The sequence below is a fragment of the Carlito syrichta genome, unplaced genomic scaffold, assembly GCF_000164805.1.
Source record: "Carlito syrichta isolate Samal-C Ts95f unplaced genomic scaffold, Tarsius_syrichta-2.0.1 Scaffold249669, whole genome shotgun sequence".
NCBI classification, from domain to species: Eukaryota; Metazoa; Chordata; class Mammalia; order Primates; family Tarsiidae; genus Carlito; species Carlito syrichta.
Window position 1 is genome coordinate 334,745 of NW_007193765.1, and position 6,433 is coordinate 341,177.

Sequence of the window (6,433 nt, forward strand, 5' to 3'; positions counted from 1 at the left end):
AAAAAAAAAAAAAAAAGCTGAGGTAATCAAATAGTGTGGTGCTGGCATAAGGACAGACATATAAATAAAGGAAATGGAATCGAGATTCCAGAAATAAATCCATACATTTTTGACCAAATGATTTTTGACAAGGGTGCCAAGTCCATTCAGTAGGAAAAGAATGGACTCATTAACAGATGTTGCTAGGACAACTGGATATCTACACGCAAAAGACTAAAGTTAGACTCCTACTTCATACCACACAAAAAAAGAAAAAAATCAACCCAAAATATACCAATGACTCAAATATAAAATTTAAAACTACTAAAAGAAAATAAAAAGGAAAATCTTCATGAGTTTGAATTTGGGAACAAATTCTTAGATCTGACACCAAAAGCACTGGCAACAAAAGAAAAAAAAAATAGACAAATAGAACTTTGTCAAAATTGAAAACTTTTGTTAATCAAAGAAAATTATTTTTTAAAAGCGGAAAGAAAACACAAAAGTGGGAAAAATTATCTGCAAATCACATATTTGATAAAGGTTTCATACTGAGGATATATAAAGATCTCCTACAACTCAACAGCCAAAAACAGTATTTAAAAATGGGCAAAGGACTGAAAAGACATTTCTCCGAAGAAAATATTCAATGGCCAATAGGCACATGAAAAGATGCTCAACATCATTAATCATTAACAAAGTGCAAGTCAAAACAACAATAGGATACCACTTCATACCACCTACTAGGATGGCTACAGTCAAAAAAAAAAAAAAGAAAAATTGTGACAAGGATGTAAAGAAAATGGAATATTTATACACTGCCACTATGGAAAAAAAAGTTTGGCTGTTCCTCAAAAAGCTAAACAAAAAGCTTACCATATGATCCAGCAAGTCCACCCCTAGGTATTTCAACAGAATTGAAAACAAGAACTCAAACGGATACTTGCATGTCAACATTCATAACAGTATTATTCACAATAGTCAAAAGGTAGAAACAACACAAGTGTCCATCAGCAGATAAAAGGCTGAATAAAAAGTTAGGGTTAGGGTTAGGGTTAGGGTTAGGGTTAACATGGATAAACCTTCAAAACATTATGCTCACAAAAAAACCCCAAATAGCCAAAGCAATCTTAAGCTAAAGGAACTAAGCGCAAGGCACCATACTACCTAACTTCAAAATGCACTAAACTCTAGTAACGAAAACAGCATGGTACTAGCATAAAAAGAGACACATTGACAATGGAACAGAATAGAGAGCCAATAAATCCATGCAACAAAAGTGACATTTATTCTTTAACAAATGGAGTTGGGAAAACAGGATATATCCATATGCAGAAGAATGAAATTAAATACTTATCTCTCACCATATACAACAATAAACTCAAAATGGAATAAATAGTTCAGTGCAAGAGGAAATGCTCCATAACTTTGGTCTGAATAATAATTTTTTGGTATGACCTCAAAAGCAAAAACAGACAAATGGCATTACATGAAACTAAAAAGCTTCTGCACAGCAAAGGAAACAATTATCAGAGTGAAACAAAAACAAACAGAATGAGAAAAAATATTTGTAAATTATATATATGATAAGAGGTTAATTTTCAAAATTTATAAGGAAGTCAAACAATAGCAAGAAAACAAATGGCTCCATTTAAAAATGGGCAAAAGATCTGAATAGATATTTCTCAAGAGAAGACATACAATGGCCAAAAATTATATGAAAAAATGCTCAATAACAATAATCATCAGGGAAAGGCAAATCAAAACCACAATGAGATATCACTTCACACCTGTTAAAATGGCTATTATAAAAAAGATAAAAAATGACAGACAAGCATCTGCAAGGATGTGGAGAAAAAGGAAGCCCTTTTACATTGTTGATGGGAATATGCATTAGTATAGCCATTATGGGAAACAGTATGGAGGAAGGTTCCTCAAAATATTAAAAATAGAATGACCATAAATCAGCAAATCCACTATGGAGTATATATCCAAGGGAAACGAAATCAGTATGACAAAGATATATCTGCACTCCTATGTTTAGTACAGCACTATTTAACAGTAATCAATATATAGAATCAACCTAAGTGTCCACTAACAGACGAATGGATGCATAAAATGTGATATATAAATAAAATGGAATATTATTTAGCCAAAAAAATAATGAAATGCTACCATTTGCAACAATGTGGATGGAAATGGAGGATTTTGTGTTAAGTGAAATAAGTCAGACACAGAAAGACATATCACACATTCTCTCTCATATGTGAGGGCTAAAAAAATTGATCTCATTGAAGTAGTCAGAATGGAAGTTACCAGGAGTCTGAGATGTATAGGGTTTGGTAATAAAGAGAGATCAGTTAACAGATTTAAAAAAAAAAAAAAAACAGCTAGACAGAATAACTTCTAGTGTTTGATAAATAAATATAGAGATAGAAAGTAGATAAGTGATTGCCTGGGGGAAAAGACAAGAAATGAGTACTAATGGTTATGAAGTTTCTTTTTTGGATGATGATAAAATTGATAATGATGACAGTTGCGTAATTCTGTAAACAAACTAAAAACCACTGGATTGTACACTTTAAATGGATGATGTATGATATGTTAATTGTATCTCAGTAAAACTGTTTTTTTATCATGTAGAGTGACAATTACCAGATCAAAAAGATAAATATTACATTACTCCACGTATATGAAATATCTAGATTAGACAAATTCATGGAGAAAGAATTTGAGGTTACTAAGGGCTAAGCGGAAGAGGCAATGGGAAGTTATTCTAAGTGGTTAGAGTTTATGTTTGGGGTGATGAAAATGTTTGGTAACAGACAGGGGTTGTGGAGAAATATGAGGCCAAATTAGGTCAGCAACAATTGGCTAAATTACACTGAGGAAAAGGACCTTAGGATAAAATTTTACAAAATGTTACAAAGAAACTTACCACAGCAAGAGTTGAAAAAGCTTGCTGACCAGCTGTAAATCATTGTAGTAAATTATCTTTAGCCCATAGGAAACAGAAAAGCAGTTAACTATTGCTGTTAATTAACCCTATTTTTAAAAAAACATACCACCACAATCTATCAGACATTCTGCACAACCCACATACAAATAACTTCCCTCTTACAAACCTTCCTGTCACATAAGCATATCTCCCTGGTGCCCAACCCCCAGCACAGGCGTATAAAAATTCCTCCCAACCTCAGACTCTTTGCAGACAACAAACAGCCTCTCTCTCCTGTTTTGCCTGCTTTTATCTTCATAGCACATCTTCTCTTAAATACGAAGGGGGACCCAAAAAACCCAGAATTTTATACATACACACACACACACACACACACACACACTCCAGAATTTTATACACACACACATTTTTTTTTCTTTTTCTTTTTTTTTGGGGGGGAAGGGCAGACCCCTTGCAGTGCACTCAGAATTTGTTCTTCCAGATCAAATGGTCAACCACAGTTTTTATCTGGAAGTTTTGAGAAGGATGCATCATGATTTGTGGAAGAAATGTCCCGAGTTGTGGCAAAATGGTGACAGGTTCTTCACCACGACAATGCACCTGCCCACACCACATTAAGTGTTCAGCAATTTTTTACCAAAAACAACATGATCCCCATGTCTCATTCTCCCCACTCACCCAATCTCACCCCAAGCAACTCTTTTATGTTTCCTCCATGAAAAAAGTTCTCAAAGGGAAATGTTTTGCTGATGTGAAAGATGTGAAACAAAAAACAGTAGATGCAATAAAAGGCATCAAAACTGACAAGTTCAAAGACTGTTTTGAGCAGTGGAAAAAGTGTCTCGATAGGTGTATTGTATCAAACGAGAGTCGTGTGAAGGTGACTGAAGTTTTTAACATGTAAGAGTAAATACACAATTTGGGGGGAGGGGCCTTATAAATCTGCCTTTCTAAATTCACAACTGTTTTGGTGAATTCCTTCACCACCCACAACTATGGTTTCGACTAGTCATACACATGGCAGGGTGATGACGGCACAACACTGTATCATTAATGTCACTCAACTGAACACAAAGATGCTTAATAAGCAAATTTTATATTACGTATAATTTTTTAAAAATATAATTCAGATCACGTTGTAGCCCTTACAGTTCTCCAATAACTTCCCACACCCCTCAGAGTTAAAGCCCAAATGTTCAAAACAGCCAAGATCCTACCCAGTCTATCCCCTGCCCTTTCCTGTTTGACCTTATCTCCTATCATTCTTCCCCTACAATCACTCTGGGTCTGGCTGACTGGCCTCCTATCTGCTCTTCAAATACAACCAAGCAAAATTTCCCAGGGCCCTTGCACTTTCTTCCCCCAAAATAGCCAGATAAGCTCTCTCAGGTTCTTCAGCTTTTTACTCAAAAAGTTACCTTCTCAGGGGGGCATTCCCTGACCAGCTATTGGAAAGCTGTAGCTCCCTACACTGACCTGCTCTCTTCACTTGTCTTTCCTTTTTTATTCTCCATAGGCTTTCCGCTTTCGGAAATATTGTACACTTGACTTTTTGTCTCTTCAAAAATGGAGAGATTTTTAACTGTTTTGTTCATTGTTAGTATCTTCAGTGCTTAGAGTAGCACTCAAAGGGGACCACTGTGAAAATATAAGAACAACTTTTTATCTTAATAATGCAAGCCCAGAGAAGTACTGGAATGAAACAGTCACACCTCACTCTCCCTTGAGCTAAATAATTATCTCCTGAAATCACCTGGTATGTAGATTCTAGACTGACTAGTGGCCATAAAATGCCACATGCTGAACACCATAACTCATATCCTATAGTTCAACAATGTATAGCCCATCACCCCAAGCAATATTATCTCTGTAAGCCAAAAAGATAATATTGCTTAGGGTGACTGACTATACGTTTTGAACTGTGACCAACAACCTGGTATCAACCTACTCCTTGTCACCCTCGCCTTTAAAAACCTGCTTGTAACTAAGGCTGAAGGAGCATCCATCAAGGCAACTAGGAAGTGTGTCCCGGACAGCTAGCCTCATTTTGGCCCAAGTAAACTCTTTAAATTATATTTTGTGCTTCAGCCTCTTCCTTTTAGGTCAACAACACTATTCAGTGATATCAAAATCTTTACTTCCCCACCCTATCCCAACCTCCAACCCCTAAAAATTAACACACCAAACTGTACAAAGTCCGAAGTACTCTGATTTACAGACTCCTAAATTAGCATCCTAAGAATTGTACTATCCACTTCAATGGGGAGTAGTATTTTTACATACCAAACATATCCAGAGAACAACTCAGATTCAACCAGGAAAAAAAAAATCCATTAGGGACTGAATGATCTGAACTCAAAAAATCCATAGATAGCAGCTTATTTCTCTCGACTCTGTTGTGTAAACATGAAGTGGCTCAATTTCTGCAACAGTAAACAAAGACAGCCATCCTAAAGGAGCACGATGGACCACCAGCTGGGGCAGGAGGGGCGGGGAAACACCTTTTGGCTAACGGAAGTTCGGAGAAGGCCTGCGGCAGGCTGGGGCTCTTTTCCGTAGTGGTCCGGCGGAAAAAGGGGAAGGAGAATGTTCATTTCTAGGGAATCTCCCAAACACCGACAGCCCAGAGGCCTGCTCCGCGGACCTAAGCATCTCCACGTGTATGAGAAGCCTAGAATGGCAGATATTCCAGAGTATGGCTGGGAAAGGAGTGGGGAGAATGCGTTACCCTGAGAAGAGCCAGTTCAACGGGTCTTCTCCTTCAGTCCGATGACTTCTGGGGCGCCACAGCAGCAGGGCCTGCAACCCAGGCATCAGGGCTAGGCACCAAATCCGCAAACTTTATTCCCGCGCTGCAGAGTGCAAGCCAGCGCGTCAGCGGCGCACACAGAACACATCAGCTCCGGGAGACTGCCCGCCCTCGCCCCTCCTTCCCCGGCCCCGCCCCGGTCCTGGGTCGGCCCCGCCTCCAGGCCCCGCCCCCGGGCCGCCCGGGCTCGCCTTTCGCGCGGCGCTGCAGCCCTCCCTCCCCAGCCCATTCTGCGCCGGCCAACGCGGCGCGGCACGCATGCGCAGAGGCTCTCGCTGCCGCGGAGCACTTCGGGAAATGTAGTCTCTACAAGTGCCGGTGGGCCGCCAGAGTCCTACATCCCGGAGGAATCCGGAGAAGTCAGAACACTCCCGCTACCGGGTCGCTATTCCCATATTCGCACCTGTCCAGACACCTCACACTCACGCTCCATCTCCACGCTCTGTGCATCCGTCAGGGCGCGCACCGAGGCGGAGCGCGAGAACCCCTTTTCCCTTCCACCGGCTGTGCCGAGGGAGGCGGGGTCCACTGCCCGCCCCGCGCCGTCACCCTCCCCGCCTCCCCCCTCCCCTCCTGGCGGGTGGCGGGCCGGTGTCCGAAGCCAGGCGGCGGCCCCCGCAGCGGCCGCAGGAGGGGCGGCGGCGGCGGCGGGCGCCGCGGGCGATGCCCCTGCCCGGCTGCTCCGG